Below are 18,960 nucleotides of genomic sequence, written 5' to 3'. Positions count from 1 at the left end.
TGCTAGGGTTTAATTCCAGTTAGGCACGAATATCTTCAGTATACACTTCGACATGATTAACCTTATTAGATGGTTTATTGTATATCACATATATCTGACAGTCATCGGCATAAAACATAACCTTATTAGATGGTTTATTGTATATCACATATATCTGACAGTCATCGGCATAAAACATAACCTTATTAGATGGTTTATTGTATATCACATATATCTGACAGTCATCGGCATAAAACATAACCTTATTAGATGGTTCATTGTATATCACATATATCTGACAGTCATCGGCATAAAACATAACCTTATTAGATGGTTTATTGTATATCACATATATCTGACAGTCATCGGCATAAAACATAACCTTATTAGATGGTTTATTGTATATCACATATATCTGACAGTCATCGGCATAAAACATAACCTTATTAGATGGTTTATTGTATATCACATATATCTGACAGTCATCGGCATAAAACATAACCTTATTAGATGGTTTATTGTATATCACATATATCTGACAGTCATCGGCATAAAACATAACCTTATTAGATGGTTCATTGTATATCACATATATCTGACAGTCATCGGCATAAAACATAACCTTATTAGATGGTTTATTGTATATCACATATATCTGACAGTCATCGGCATAAAACATAACCTTATTAGATGGTTTATTGTATATCACATATATCTGACAGTCATCGGCATAAAACATAACCTTATTAGATGGTTTATTGTATATCACATATATCTGACAGTCATCGGCATAAAACATAACCTTATTAGATGGTTTATTGTATATCACATATATCTGACAGTCATCGGCATAAAACATAACCTTATTAGATGGTTTATTGTATATCACATATATCTGACAGTCATCGGCATAAAACATAACCTTATTAGATGGTTTATTGTATATCACATATATCTGACAGTCATCGGCATAAAACATAACCTTATTAGATGGTTTATTGTATATCACATATATCTGACAGTCATCGGCATAAAACATAACCTTATTAGATGGTTTATTGTATATCACATATATCTGACAGTCATCGGCATAAAACATAACCTTATTAGATGGTTTATTGTATATCACATATATCTGACAGTCATCGGCATAAAACATAACCTTATTAGATGGTTTATTGTATATCACATATATCTGACAGTCATCGGCATAAAACATAACCTTATTAGATGGTTTATTGTATATCACATATATCTGACAGTCATCGGCATAAAACATAACCTTATTAGATGGTTTATTGTATATCACATATATCTGACAGTCATCGGCATAAAACATAACCTTATTAGATGGTTTATTGTATATCACATATATCTGACAGTCATCGGCATAAAACATAACCTTATTAGATGGTTTATTGTATATCACATATATCTGACAGTCATCGGCATAAAACATAACCTTATTAGATGGTTTATTGTATATCACATATATCTGACAGTCATCGGCATAAAACATAACCTTATTAGATGGTTTATTGTATATCACATATATCTGACAGTCATCGGCATAAAACATAACCTTATTAGATGGTTTATTGTATATCACATATATCTGACAGTCATCGGCATAAAACATAACCTTATTAGATGGTTTATTGTATATCACATATATCTGACAGTCATCGGCATAAAACATAACCTTATTAGATGGTTTATTGTATATCACATATATCTGACAGTCATCGGCATAAAACATAACCTTATTAGATGGTTTATTGTATATCACATATATCTGACAGTCATCGGCATAAAACATAACCTTATTAGATGGTTTATTGTATATCACATATATCTGACAGTCATCGGCATAAAACATAACCTTATTAGATGGTTTATTGTATATCACATATATCTGACAGTCATCGGCATAAAACATAACCTTATTAGATGGTTTATTGTATATCACATATATCTGACAGTCATCGGCATAAAACATAACCTTATTAGATGGTTTATTGTATATCACATATATCTGACAGTCATCGGCATAAAACATAACCTTATTAGATGGTTTATTGTATATCACATATATCTGACAGTCATCGGCATAAAACATAACCTTATTAGATGGTTTATTGTATATCACATATATCTGACAGTCATCGGCATAAAACATAACCTTATTAGATGGTTTATTGTATATCACATATATCTGACAGTCATCGGCATAAAACATAACCTTATTAGATGGTTTATTGTATATCACATATATCTGACAGTCATCGGCATAAAACATAACCTTATTAGATGGTTCATTGTATATCACATATATCTGACAGTCATCGGCATAAAACATAACCTTCAATAGTGTAGTTTCTCTACCATCATTGTCCTAGTATGGTGCCTATAACTTGGTTTAAACATTTTAATCTGTTTGATTTTTATATTAGTATATTCCGTATTTACTTAAGTTCATTTCATCTATGTAAGAATGTTTAATTTATGTCTTTATTTCATATCTGTCTTGGCATATTTCGTTATTACATCAGAGCATTTCATTATTGTAGACGCATTTCTTCGTGAACTCGTTTCACTATTCGTACACGCATTAGTATTATTCCATCACTTGGCACTGCATAATGGCAGAAAGCCATGCCAAGAAGACAGAGCGGCATTGACAAAGGCATGCCGCCATTTGATAATCGTGAGATACAACAGATATAGCACAAGCTAGTTTGCGGGTCTTGGTATACTAGTAAGTAGGACTGCCTAATTATGACGGATTTCGAGAATTCCCTTTAAAGAGAAGTCTACTTCCAAAAAAGATAATTGTATATTTATTAACGTATTGACTTGTGTACAGTTTCCTTTGTCACACTGTTTGCACAACAGTACACCCGTGATTGCAAAAACAAGTGCCGTTCGACGGCGACGTTGGGCAATAATTATTTGCTGCATCCCCCGTCTTCTTTGAGCTTATTTAATTCGACCGGATAATTTCCGACCTTGCAAAACCGGAAATTTCGCCGCCCGCCCACTTGCTTGCATCTAAAATTCAGAATACTAAAAATGTTCCGAGGTTTACAATGATTTATAGTTGTCTTTCTGGTTTCCATATCTACGTTGAGTAGTCGTCAGAAGTTCAAATACGTTTTGCTTTTAACTTTCTATATGTATATGAATGCAATCTGACCCTATGTCCTATTTTATTTTAAACAATATTCGGACGTAACGTACTGCCACAAAAATGTATATCAACACAACACGGTATGATTGTCTTGGTTGCATAGTACATCGGTGTAATGTCGGTTTTTTTCCTGATTGTTAAGTTTACGATTTGCATAATTATGGTTGTTTTCCCCAATGATAAGACAAGGATCATGGAGCTAAATAAAGAGTTCCGTGCATGGACTGGGCGAAAGAAAATATTTCTAAGCCTAAAATAAAACCTAACATTACATCTCTCCAAGTTTTCTTTGCAAGTTGGGAAAATAAGATGAACCAGACTTGGGTCGATGATTTTCGGTACTGAAGGTGAACCATGATTTTCAAACTGTTCATCGACCGGCCACTAAATATTTACGGCTACACTAAATTTGTAACTTTGTTTTTCTGAAGCCCATTAAATTATTTATACATGTCAAGTTCTGTTCAATTTGTTCACGGCATGTGGTCCGCTTTTACTCAAAATTATGTGTTTGTGAAAATACTTTTACATTATGTATGGACTGAGCGCAGCCACTGAGCGTGGCTAATTTTTTTAATTTGATGTCAAATTTTACCAGTCCGATTGGCTTTGGCATCGTTTCTCTTCTAACAAGAGGTCACAGTTCAAGTTGCGTTCGCAAACGATACAAAGTGTTATAGATAACGTGTACAATAAATTGTATCCCGGTTGATTAAAAAGCGATAACAGTGGGAGGTTGAGCGAAATGATTACTAGTACTGTATTCATGCAGCATTGATCTTCTCTGTCCATCGTGCCGTGTACAGAAACAACAATGATAGCACGACGCCTTGTTGTCTTCATACTAAGTAACTGAGAACGTTGTTCTAAAACTATATTCAACAAAAGTTGGAATACACGTAGCAACTATTTCCAGACCAACTCTTTGGAATCAGTACATACGCAATGGTCTACCAACTGTGCTGCTTACAACGAATAAATATATATACTTATCATTCATGATATTTCTGTGTATCCAACATAATACAAAATATCTTATATTCACTGTAGCTGATATAGAAGTGAAACCAGCCGCCAATTGACGGCCAACGGGCTACTACTGTACTGTTATTGCGACTACTAGCACATGCTCTCACGTGAAGAGCAAAAGTACATGTACTACGGTAAAATAATTTGTATTTTAACATGGCATATTTTGTGCTGTGTACTTTGAAAGGCAATAATTCTTATATTTGGGCCTTTCACATTCTTGTTATTCATATTGATATGAAAATTGACAACTGAGATAGAAAATCATTTACATGATAATATTTATATTAATATCGTCTAAAACCTGCTCATCTACATGGCACACGGGTATTAACAGACTTCATTTGGTAGGATAATCTCATTAGTAAATACACCTGGGTCTTATAACTTACCAATATTACTAAATATGATAGATATCTTCTTTGGAACAGTAATGAATTGCAAAATACCTTATGTCAGTGTCGCATACGACTTGTTTACCACTTCCGTGTGACTGAGAATGTTCTAGAACCGTACTGTGTCTGGGTGGAATTTTTAGAAGTTGGTTGAATAGGTAATAGGACACTGTAGAAAGCAATAGAAGGTAATGGAACATTCTAGAAATTTATAGTAAATTCCAGACTCATTATGTATGCTGATGTAATGGTCTATTTATAGACAGTGTGGGTATATATAGGGGAGTTGTTCAGCACTGAGATCAGATCGGAGATCTCGTTGAATTGTATTGGAGTTTAAGTATCTAGTTATTGGAGTAGTGGAGTTTTACCGCGTTATTGTACTTGATGTTTGCAGAGTATAATAATACCAGTACCAGTTGAAACCTCATCTGTTGGCTCCGTGTTCGTATTTTATCATCGCCGCCAGGGAAGTCTTTTTGTTACTGTTGCCATTTTGGTATTTGAACCATCACACCTGTACTATACCAATTACGGTAATATTACGTTGCGTGTGACAGTCAGTGCTAGGTTCTGCTTCAAAATTTGAACAAATATAAAGTGATGTAATTTAAAGGATGAATTATAAAACTTATGAATCTAAAGTCGTTTCTTTATATCCATAATATTCTGACCAATCTGTGTTTGTTCGTCACCTTGGAACTTTGAAAAGCCTATTTCTGGTTTCAGTAAAACTGGTTTGGTTTTTGTTCTGTAGACAAATCAGTAGTAATCACTCGATGCATGCTATCACAGCGATTTCGTTATATTGTGGTGTATTTGCAAAATTCCAATTATATATCCGTTCAGTAGTGTACTAAACAAACTAACATATATTTATTTCATGTTTCTTCTCTGAGTCAGGTTTTAATTGTTTTGTTCCCACTCCATTTTTTAAATTCAGCTAAATACTTACTACTGATTACATAAGATTTATTCTATAGAAAAACAACAATAGCTATTTTGTGTTTTAAAATAAAATAAAATAAAAACAATAGCTATTTTGTGTTTTAAAATAAAATAAAAACAACAGCTATTTTGTGTTTTAAAATAAAATAAAAACAATAGCTATTTGTGTTTTAAAATAAAATAAAAACAATAGCTATTTTGTGTTTTAAAATAAAATAAAAACAATAGCTATTTTGTGTTTTAAAATAAAATAAAAACAATAGCTATTTGTGTTTTAAAATAAAATAAAAACGATAGCTATTTTGTGTTTTAAAATAAAATAAAAACAATAGCTATTTGTGTTTTAAAATAAAATAAAAACAATAGCTATTTTGTGTTTTAAAAGAAAATAAACACAATAGCTATTTTGTGTTTTAAAATAAAATAAACACAATAGCTATTTTGTGTTTTAAAATAAAATAAAAACAATAGCTATTTTGTGTTTTAAAATAAAATAAAAACAATAGCTATTTTGTGTTTTAAAATAAAATAGTATAGAATATTTAGTGGTAACAATGTATCAACTCAACACAGTCTAAAATACAACAATTTAATTATATACTAGTATATAAATATAAAATATATAATTCTCTGGTATTCCCTACTTGTGTAACGTCATTTCGTGCCCCTCTAAATGGCTGTCACGGGGGTAGGTGGTGGGGGTTGCGGTGAGTGGGTTGTTTCTTGGTTTATTTCACTTGAGACTTGTATCTCCCCGACTGTAGTTATTCTACCTCCTAGCATGCGGCTCGAGAGATGCGGTCGCTATACGAACGAGTTTTTGTATTTTTTCAGACAAACATGTCTCTTGTTTCCCTATATTGCTAGAATGTTGTCAGTATTTAACCAGCGTGTTGTTTTCATAGTTTTGTCTGGGCCGAAAATTAAGCCAGTAGTGTGACATTGTGTCATCGCCATATGAAAATTGGTGCTTACAAGTCTTAGTAGGGGATTTGGATTATAATACGATCTAAATCCAACGTTAAGCCTATAAACGTTCCATTGTTTTTCGTGCCAAACCCCTTTGTTAAGTACAACAACAAATATTTCGTTGGTATTTGTGAGCTCTTGTGTGATTGGTCAATGCATGGACAGCTCTTCCACTTCCGTGTTTTACTCCCTATCAATTTGGGCCCTAGACAGTATAGTAGTATAGTAACACCAATGTCAAACGCCGTATGCCTAACGTAAGCTGGGCTGGAATATTATGATGAGCAAGTAAACAATGATGTTATATTTACTTCGATGCGATGTCACTACTTTCGTATCGAACTACAAGTATCTTTCCCCAAACGAGTCGTTTTCTTTCCGCAATACGCATCTTCCGAACACACAATATTTATCAGATGTTCTCGTGAACGTGGTTCACTAGTAAAAAATATGACTTTTAATATATATGTTCCTGTTTAATTGAATCAAATTTAGTTTCAGACGGCAGTAATGTTTCCGTACATGCTATGCTCGTTTTTTTATTTTTCTCTGCCACGCATTTTTGTTCAAACAGACTTTTAATCCGTATGTTCTCTCGTCTTCCACCATCTTGACTTTCAATCCGTCCGTTTTTATGTCTGTCGTCATCTTGACTACCTATTCACACTCTTTCAAACGGACTGCATGTGTAAGTTTGTACCCCGTATTCGACAAAATACGCGAATATTATTGTTTTCATGATGCATGAATCTTCAAATTTTGTTATTTTCACCGACTACACTTGGTTTTTGTTGTTCTCTGTCTCGCATTTTTTTTTAATAGACTTTCATTCCGTCTTCCGTTTTCACGTCTGTCGCCATCTTGACTACACGTCCAGTCTTTCAGCCTGAATGCACGTCTACCTACGTTATACCCTGTTTTTATTAATAATTTCAACAAAATAACTCTAATACTTGTGTATAAATGAGGCACGATTGTCTTTATTATTTTATTTTCACTATTTTCGGTTTTTTGTTAGGGTTTCTTTTACGTGACGATCAAGAAAACGCAATGATCAAGAAAACGCAAATCTTCGCTATTTCCGATGTTGATGCCCGGAATCTGAGTCACACACACAGAGTTGTTAACATGAATTGCCGTGTCTACTGCGTTTGGATCTTCTTCACTATCATTTCCACCGTCATCAAAATCCGGAAAAAAAACATCGACCAAATCATCTACACACGGGAACTCGTGATCAGCAAGCAACGGCCATTTAGAATACCCATGGAATACCGTAGGCGACTCTCGTCAACAAAATTACGCATTTCGCGAGAGTTCACGACTCTCGCCGCCTGAAAACAGACAGTTTTCAAGACGGCACTTTCTTCATAGTAAACAGATGTACCCGTAAACCAATTTTGACAGGAAACAGAAGCATGGTTTATGAGCTAATTTTTAAAAAATCACTTTTGACCAAAAATACACATTTTTGTGCATATTTCAAACTACAGTGTCCATAAAAAAATACTTACAAAATTTTAAAATTCATACAATAAGCTTTCCAAAAATATATGGTTTTGTGGACAAGGGAGGTCATCTTGGTTGCCTAATTAACTAATTAAAATACCTGTCAGGTAAACTGCATCTCTACCTTAACGAAAAATCGAAATAAACATTTAGTTTATGCATGGAGGTAGAAAAGAGACCTCCATGGTTTAAATCAGCTTAACTTTTTTCCAGCCTACCCTGCTACAATAGAATCGCTGGAGTTGCTTGTCCTTCCTACTATAATGTCTATGGTTTAACTCCGGGGTTACGTCCAAACATGGAGCTCCATGGTCCAAACGCCACCCTCTTGACTAGAGATCTGTGTTGAAAAATAAACCTTTGTTGTTGCGGTGTACGCAAGAAGATGAACTACTTATGTTTTTAACATCACTTCACCTATTAACAATTCACCCCTAGACGTGATAATTTTATTTCAATAGTAAAAATCCGTTCTCAAAAATCCAAATAATCACAACCTCACCGAAATTCATTTTCTATTCCTACCCACAAGCCACACCCAGACCATTCATCCTTTTCACCTCCATGATTCATCAAAACGAGTGGTCCGGGGTATACTAGTACTCTGACCCATGCCGAGGACTTCCTGTTTGTAATGCTATATGATAAATCAGATTAACTATCACGTGAAACCAAATGAAAATCATTCTAAAACAAGTAACCTGTAGAATGCTGTGTGGGTAATATTTTTATATTGATTTTTGCTGCATTTGCAGCAAATAGTTACCAAACAATGAGAAATCTATTGGATTGAATATACCTCTCAGGTGGCTTCACATGCATAGTTCAAGCCTGCCTAACCGGTGCGTATACCAGGATTTAGTTACAGCTTCATGTTCCCAGTAATCCCAGTAATTCATGAAAGACTGGCACTCCCATGCAATTAACAGCGAGTTAAATTCTTGGGATTGAAACATATATTTTGAAGTCACTGATGTAGGCAATGAATAACTTAACGTTGACATAAAGACGAGGTAGTGCTCAACTAGAGGCTGAAATTATAATTAATTTGTTTATTTCAATTTCTCCTGAAGTCAAATAGAATACACTGGTGAAACACGATAGTACCCATGGGAGAAAGGATGTTTTGGGGTGTAGTTTACATTGTGTATGGAGTGGTAGGATCGGGTGTAATTTGTTCATTTCCAACTCTTATAAAGTCACGTAGAATTTCACTTAATTTATTTTTGCTGACATGTTTTCAAGCATTACATGTGAATCCAATTTTCACTGTGCTGTGTCTCAATAGAGTGTGAGGGAAATGGCATTTTCACTGGAATTTATTTCAGGGGGAAAATGTTTTCAGTGATAATGAAGTATTATGACAGAACCCCATACCCTCCCCGTGGCTTTCATTGCGTATGGAAGTTATTTTCACTAGTGATGCGGTGTATCCTGCTGCCGTACTTTCACGAGCGAAGCCACTGGGACGGTATGGGGTTCTGTTATTATTACATATGTCCCATATTTGATTATTTCATATTAAAGAAAGAACGTGCAACAAATCGGGATAGAAATTTAGGTCGGGGAACCCAATTGCCCATTAATATGCTCCAAGACAGTGCTGCGACCTAGCAACGCGTGTCAGTGTAGAACGCGTGTCACTGTACGTGTGAAAATAAAATAATCAGACGTCTAAACTTGAGTCATTGTCCAAATAAATACTGCTCAAATTGACTAAGTGTTCAAAACGTCATAAAAAAGACGCCGCCGACGATGCGCGTCGCACAATCTTTTTGCTAGCTGTCAAACAACTTGTCAAGTCAAAACATCTACGCGCCAAAGTGAAAAGGCTGATTTTACTGCGGGTCCAGGCTGCGGGTGGATGTTCAGAGAGCCCTTCAAGATTGATAAAACTCAGTTTCCAGGTGGTCAACATACATTAAGTTTTCCCAATCCTAGTATTCTATGTGATGTACATCTAACATGCCAAAAATGAACGATTGGTGAACGATTTGAACCTGACAAAAATAGCAGACGGAAATGTGTTTACAAAATAAAAATAGTGATTACTTGATTTTAAAAATAGATACCAGGAAGGGGAGGGGGTAAAAGAAAAGTTATATAACATTTTATTATTCAATAATTTATTAAAATACATAAGTTTGTCCAATTCCCTGTGATACAACACCTCAGACATAGCTCATTGTACTCGGTTTGAGTGTGGGTACAAAGTTACTATTTGAATTTTTTATATCTTTTTTCATTAATGAGAAATTTGACCCCAAAGTTAGAGTAACTGTTCACCAGGAATGGCTTTTTAACTCTTCTGTGATTTTTTTGGGCTTGGCTGATTTTGTTCAAACTTGATAGGCAGATCGTACCATCACTAATTGGAAAAACAATCCTGACCCACCGCTACCATGGCAACAGCCAAAATCTGTTTTTTGAATACTTTCGCCCCAAATTTATTACCTCCTACCAGTCTTGTAATAGCAGTGGCCAAATGATCATGCCTTTTATTCTGGCTACGTTGCGCACTGGCAAGTGATCACTGGCGCCGACATTGTTACACTGTCAACGTAATCCCAATTAAACTTTGAATAAAATCTAAATGCTGCCTCCAATCTAGAAAATACTATCGCAAAACGGTTAGAAATAATACATTTAACGGCTGAAGACGTCCTAGCAATAAAATAAAGGGACTTCTAAAGACCGAATGTTATTTTGCGAACCTCGTATAAAGGTGCCTGGTTTTAGTTATAAACCGACGTTAGCTTCACGTTCATGTCCTACCATGGTAACAGCCGAAAACATATTGCTTGTTTTTTACCGGCTTGTTTTCATTGGCAACCGAAGTATTTTTATTTTGTAAATAAATGTTCGTCTGCTATTTTTATCCAGTTTAGCAACATTTTTTGCATATTAGGTGTACATCACATGGAATACTACGATTGACAGAACTTGGTGTATGTTGACTGAGTTTTATCATAGTACGAAGTACCAGGAGGTTTCTGCTGGCGACGTTGCGGCGTTACCCAGTTCCAAATAAAGATTACCAACGCCAAATGAGCAACATTTTAACCGGTAATCAAGATTCATTCAATCCACGGCTAGCAAGCAACATCAGAAGCGAAGTTGTAGCATGCAGTACTAGTAAGTCATCCCGTCAGTGGAGTACCACAGTAGCACGGCATGCTTGCCTTCAGCATTGTATTCAAATGAATCACGTGGTGTGTCGTTCTCGTTCAAACCCGGAATTCGATCAATAGGGGAGTTTCAGTATAAAAAAAACACATTGCAAATCATGCAAGTTCAACATTTTCAAACCAATATACTAAAACAGGAATGCTCAGAGTGCAAAAGTATGATAGTTATTACTTTCCAGTATACACATCTCTGTTAATACTATCCCTCACATGTTCTACTCCCAATTACTCCTGCGTAAAATGGTGAGCCTCTTTTCATGTTGACATTCAGACTAAAATCATGTGACAGGCTGTTAAAATTGGCTGTTGCATACTCTTTCGCCGGTCTGGGAAATGTGTTTAATTAATTAGCTCTCATTCAAGCAACAATGCAGATTTCCCAGTGGGAGTGAAACTATTCGACTCTGCCATTAAAAAATAGGGGTGTTTTCAGCAAAAAACGAATAACCCTGGAATGCACACAAAATACTGAATTTCGGAACAAATCGTGCATTACTTACAGCAGCAGAATACCACAGAAATATCAGACGAAACATGAAAACACTATATATTGTATTTCGGCCTGAACCCTCTATATTGCAATTCAAGGAATTAACCCCTTATGTGCATCAATTTCCCACCTTGGTATCACCCACCCCTGAAAACAAACTCTTAATACCACGCTGAAGCGTTTGGTAAAAACAATCCTGACCCACCGCTACCATGGCAACAGCCAAAGTCTTGTAATAGCAGTGCCCAAATGATCATGCCTTTTATTTTGGCTACGTTGCGCACTGGTAAGAGATCACCGGCGCCGACATTGTTACCACTTTCAACGGAATCCCAACGCAGCTTTGAACTTTGAATAAAATGTAAATGCTGCTTCCAATCTAGAAAATACTATCGCAAAACGATTGGAAATTATACATTTAACGGTTGAATACGTCCTAACAATAAAATAAAGTGACTTCTAATGACTGCCATGTTATTTTGCAAACCTCGTATAAGGTGCCCGGTTTTAGTTATAAACAGACGTTAGCTTCACGTTCATGTCCCTTCCATGATAACAGCCGAAAACATATTGCTTGTTTTTTACCGGTTTTCATTGGCAACCGAAGTATTTTTATTTTGTAAACAAATTTTCGTCTGCTATTTTTATTCAGTTCAAATCGTTCAGCAACATTTGTGGCATATTAGGTGTACATCACATGGAATACTACGATTGAGAGAACTTGATGTATGTTGACTGAGTTTTATCATAGTACGAAGTACCAGGAAGTTACTCAGTTCCAAATAAAGATTACCAACGTCAAATGAGCAACATTTGACTGGTAATCAAGATTCATGTAATCCATGGCTAACAAGCAACATCACAAGCGAAGTTGTAGCATGCACTAAGTCATCCCGTCAGTGGAGTACCGCAGTAACACGGCATGTTTGCCATCAGCATTGTATTTAAACGAATCACTTGGTGTGCCGTTCTCGTTCAAACCCGGGATTCGATCAATAGGGGAGTCTCATTAAAAAAACACATTGCAAATCATGCAAGTTCAACATTTTCAAACCAATATACTAAAACAGAAGTGCTCAGAGATGTAAATGAAGGATAGATATTACTTTTCACTATACACATCTCTGTTGATACTATCCCTCACATATTCTACTCCCAATTACTCCTGCGTAAAATGGACTAGCCTCTTCATGTTGACATTCAGACTAAAATCACGTGACAGGCTGTTAAAATTGGCTGTTGCATACTCTTTCGCCGGTCTGGAAAATGTGTTTAATTAACTCACATTCAAGCAACAATGCAGATTTCCCAGTGGGAGTGAGACTATTCAAACTCTGCCACTAAAAAATAGGGGTGTTTTCAGCAAAAAACGAATAACCCTGGAATACACACAATATACTGAATTTCGGAACAAATCGTGCATTACTTACAGCCGTAGAATACCACAGAAATATCAGACGAAACATGAAAACACTATATATTGTATTTCAGCCTGAACCCTCTATATTGCAATTCAAGGAATTAACCCCATATGTGCATCCATTTCCCACCTTGGTATCACCCACCCCTGAAAACAAACTATTAATACCACGCTGAAGCGTTTGGTAATAACGTACTTATACCCAATTGATTCTGGGAAGAAATGACATTTGCAATAATAATCGACGAGCAGGTCTGGGTAGTAACGTTCGGTTGACGAAATAGACGATACAACAGTACTGATTGGGCCTACATGAATGCTACTCTATTTCACATAACCAAATGTTGTTGTTTTTTTGCTGTCGCACATTATCTTCGGTAATAACTCCGAAAGTGAAGTCTTATATCTTCAGCAGAACGTAGCCGTTAAAACTTGCAAAACGAGTCTGTTTTGATCAACGCTTAAGCAATTTATTTATTTTTTGACTCATTTAAAAAATACGAACGGTGTCAATATTTAAAACTGCATTTTGTCTGTCTCTGGCATGCTACAGAATGACATAGAACTCGGCCGATCGTATTTTTACAAAGGACCTGAATGTAAAGCACTAATTTCACCAACCTCCTGCTCGCTTCTGCTTTTCGATCATTATTTTTACTCGCTTTTGCAACCGCATGTTGAATAATTTCCGCTTAATTTTTATTAACATGGCCGTGGCCGCATTTTAAATACATGGCCGTGGCATCAATATGTTCCCGGTGTCGCTGCTCTCTGCCCTAAGGAGTAATTGTCTCGATAATCATATTGTTGAAACGAGGTAGCAGCCCTGGATTCAAACGGAACACAATCCCGCTCTATCAGCTTGTTGTGGAACGTTCACACAACAAGAGGTCATAGTTCAAGTTACGTTCGCGAACGAAACAAAGTATGATGGTTTCGAAGTGTCGTTCGAAATTAAATAATGGTTAATACTCATATTGAATCCTCAAACTTTAGTACTAATAAACCATTCCGACAACTCATATGCCAGTGTTCAGTGTTTGAACAAGCGGTCAGTGTTTTTAATAAGCGAGTGAGAAAAAAAAGGGATAAAAACATGGTCGTTTTACCGGTCGGAAACTAAGCGATATGCTGTTGATTAAAATGTTATAAAAGCGAAATATTGGGCGAAATGAGTATTGATGCCCATTTATAGCTTGAAATGCGTCACGAAATGGCGACATGGTTAGAATTGGAAGTACCATGGAAGGTACTAATCCATGGTAGTACCAGTACTAGTATACTCGGGGAGGGAGCCCAGAGAGGGAACAGCCAGCATCCTTTTTACGGGAAAACGTGAAATCTCGACGGATTTGTTTCGTTCTCACATGTAATATTAGGTTTTGCGTTCTTCTAAGTTCAAAAAAGATGACTAAATCAGCCAAAAAGCAAGCGTTTAGAAACATACCTATGCAGAAGTTGGTTTGCCAGTACTTAATCCATTTTTAACACCTAGGCTACTCTATTGACATTGGTTGTTTATTTCATGGATAACGACCATTCTGTGCACGTTTTCGACACGGATTAAAAACCAGTTGTAAGCACAAATTTTCATATGGCAGCATGTCAGTTTTGCGTGGGCATATGGAAATAATGGCCATTGCCATGGTGACAGATGAGTCGCACTGTCCACGATTTACAAATCATTTAGTGCTCAATAACAGAAAAGAAAATGTGCACGCCTAAAATCTCAAGAGGAAAAGTATTATTTAGTAAGAACACTACCTTCCCCCATATAGTAAATATTTTAAAATAACGGCGACGTCTGTTTTGGACTTGAATAAGACAGATTTTATACAAATAGTGTGACAGTGAAATTAGCAAAATATTTAATCTGGAAAGACGTAACAAATGTAGCCACATCTCTGTGACTAAATCGTTCAAATATAACCCTTGCGAAGACAAGCCGTGTTGTGTCAATGCGAAGCGGGTTACAAGATTGTGTCTGGTTGGCTACCGGGGGGGGCACTTAATGCAAATCACATTACTAGTATGAGGACGTGCCGACCTTTAGGTTCGTAATTTTATAAAAATCACTATTTGGTCTATAATGGGGTATGTTTTTTGAAGTAAAAATGGTCTATGATGGGGTTTTACTTCCTGGCCGCACACCTCTACTAAATTGAAAGGCCAGCGCCCCCCGGATTGGCTACCCATCCAACACCTAACAGTTAGACCAATCAGAGAGAGCAGCTTAATTTTGACGGTTCAAATTCTGTCTTGCATAAATACGTTAACACAACTTAAAAAGTTTGTACAGAATTTTGATCGTGTCGGGCATAACAAAGTTAGGCACGTCTCACATCACTATGACAGAAACATTACAAACATTCAACTAGGCTCGTTTTCAATCGCGAATGAAATTTGCCAGAATGGAGAGATTGAGGATGAAAAACATTTCCTCCTAACGTGTTTACACTATGATGCATTAAGAAAAGACTGCCTAAACACATTTCTTGCAACACCAACCAATCAAAACAAAGAAGAAAAACTATTAAATATACTTAAAACAAAAACATGTTAAATAATTTAGCCAAATTTATATGCCAAGGCTTCTTAATGAAAGAAAACTTCATTAAATCTAAATTACCAGCTGCCTCATAATTTTTTGGTTTTGCTTTTTATGTTTTTTTTTTCTCTTATTTTTTTTCATTTAATTTTAACTTTCAACATTTATTATTATTATTATTATTATAAATAGACATCTTAGAATACAATATTATTTCACGACAGTACACGTTGACATAGAGAATGAAAGGTGGTGATTCACGTCCGAAGTTAGACATACAGTAGTATGAAAAGGGAAAGTATGGATTTACCTTACCTGAAATACTGACGGCTTCAGACAACATTCTCACTTTGATTATAGTCATGTGATAGAATTGGATAACGAATTTGACTTGAATGTGAAATAACAATCAACGTATCTTTACGCTGGCAAGTGAGCGAGCACGTGACATGCTGTTCAGACAAGAGAAATCAAGTACGTTAATAATTAGTAAATTATAGCGCGCCTTCGCGCCAATCAACCAAATTATGCAAGTCTTTAATTTTATCCAACAATTCATTCGGTTTATTAATTTTAACTAACTGGATTGGCATTGGTCAACAAATGTGAGGAGCGAACACCCTCATCGATATTGGTGATAATTTGTGATTTCTGCCATGTAGATACATTTTCTCACCAATTTACGTTGACCTCTGATATGTGGCGATAGCTAATGATATAATAAAAACAAATACAAAATAATAAAAATATATAGTAAAATTAAAATATATAAAATTGAATTCACGCCGTACAATACATCAGATTTTAATCATATTGTGGCAAAACGTGTATTGGGTCGCCGGGCTTCTCAGTGCTGGCAATAAAATAGATTTAGTCACATTGGCCAATACGATATTGCGTTACTTTGCCAAATTACATACCGGTTTAGCTACTTCGCAAATACGAAGAAACATCATGAATTTGACTATTTATAATTTCGGGTTGAAGAGAAAATGGGTACATATTTTGTTTAAAATAATTAAAGACCCTTGGTGACAGAATTACAAAAAAATGTACAAGAAAATATTATGGAAAAATTATCTAATTGGACATGCGGATTGCTGTGATTAATGGCATGCTTTAAGGTGATCGGACACACACAGATTGAAATATATACAAAGAAATAAAAAGTACAAAGAAATATTTTGAAATTACAAACAATTAGATTGCGGTATATTACAAACGTCAGGTGTTTTTAGTAGCTCTACTCACTCGTTCACGTAATGATTCCCCACGCGAATATTGAAATAGTGCTATTGAAACTTACCTGTGTGTCAATGGCTCATCCTGTGTCGATATTTTGTCTTTTGTTCCTTAGACGGACAGCGGATTTCCGATTCAATTTGTTTTTTATGTTTGGATATTGAAATGCTATCGCTAAAATCCTCATATCTAAAAACCACAACTTTAAGATCACTGAATCACGGATACTAAAAAAGATTAGTAATCGTGACAGAATACATCAAAATTAACTAAAATACCATCAAAGAGACTGAAGACACGTAAAATGACACGTAATTATGATATAATTAATTACGTAATTATACTGTTATTTTTTGTTATGGTGAAAATACGTTTGTTTAAAACGTCATTATGATTTTTACAACTATAATTATGCAACGGATTTTTGAGACATCATACAAACTTTCTGAAAAAAACGTGACATCGAAACATATTATAAGTACGTCATTACAACGTAATTTTCTACAATGTATTTATTATGTTATTAAATATCAGTATTCGACTATCATTAAATGATTTCCCATCAATGTTTTTATATAACGTATTTCTATTATTTTTATTTCAAACGTCATGATAACGTAATAAAATGAGGCTCAATATGAACTATTTTAAAACATTGATAATGCAATTTATATACTGCTATTATACTGGTCTCTAACAGAAACTACCGGTATAGTTGAAACCATTAATTTAATCTTTATGCAGCGATTCATTCAATGGTTATCCATAATGACGAATGGTTGTAACCCGATGAATTGTTGAGAGCTATGGTTACAACTGTCACATTGGTGATTAGTAGCCCCCCCCGTAATAGTTGTCTGACGCATATCCAAATTAATTGGTGGGACCCGGTCATCGTATTTAGCTGGTGTACAGTTTCTGGTGTTGATGGGAAATGTTCAAGATATGTACGTTATATTAATCAATGAGATCCGTGTATTGCATTCTATAAAGAACCGCGTCTTCTGATGAAATGGTAAATCGTTGAAACTTCATCGTCGGCTCTCGCTATACAGTTGCGCTCATAAGCACCCACCGAGACGACGCACAATACAAAGACCAAGAATTGATGACACAGAATTAAACATTGACTGTTTAAAATCACTGTTGCTGGGACAGGATTGGCTCCAAGTTCATCACACTTCATAGATGGTTTCTGACTTCCGGATAATAAAGCAGACACTCCAAAAGGGGCATACTTAGACTGTCGACAGTCCAGGGCACACTATACAGTTAATGGGTGATACAAACCTGAATGTACAAATATCAGTTACCCAATTTAAAAAACATACCACGAACCTCAGACAGCAACATCTTCTGGCAAATTAACATAAATACTTTGTTGTCGTGCTTTAGATAGTAATTTTGGTAAAATTTGTAATAATAATAATAATAATAATACTAATACTAATACTAATAATAATAATAATACTAATACTAATAATAATAATAATAATAATAATAATAATAATAATAATAATAATAATAATAATAATAATAATAATAATAATAATAATAATAAACTTTATTGATATCGTATCCTTTATAGGATCTTGAGTTAAATCACAATAAAGTGTGGATGAAAGAAAAAACAAGAAAGAGAATAAGATAAAATATCATAAAAATGATGATAACAGAACAAATAAAAATAAAATTAAAAAAAAAACGTGCAGATATGCCTTGATATTAATATTGTTTGTATGTTTTATATATGTGTTTTAGCAGTTAGTGTAACCATTTTAATTTCTTCTGAGGAATTTTAAGTGTTTCAATAAACTAAACTGATATTGTTGTGTAGTAGATGCAAATGCTTCATCCAGAAACCAATTTTGAGAACAGGCACAGTGACACAGAATTTGGTCAGATCACAGATAGAGGGACTGTGGTCAGATGTTCAGATGCAAATACCATTAGCCAATTTCTCGCATCTGGATCGCTGTCGTGGATGAGAAAGGGTTCATAGTCAGAAGCACCAGTATGTCGGCTCTTTTGGTAGTTCAGCTTGTTTGTTGGC

Source organism: Saccoglossus kowalevskii, chromosome 10 (genome assembly GCF_978046115.1).
Source record: "Saccoglossus kowalevskii chromosome 10, keSacKowa6.1, whole genome shotgun sequence".
In the NCBI taxonomy this organism is placed as follows: domain Eukaryota; kingdom Metazoa; phylum Hemichordata; class Enteropneusta; family Harrimaniidae; genus Saccoglossus; species Saccoglossus kowalevskii.
The sequence above is the reverse complement of the archived record's forward strand: the minus strand, read 5'-3'. Positions refer to the sequence as shown.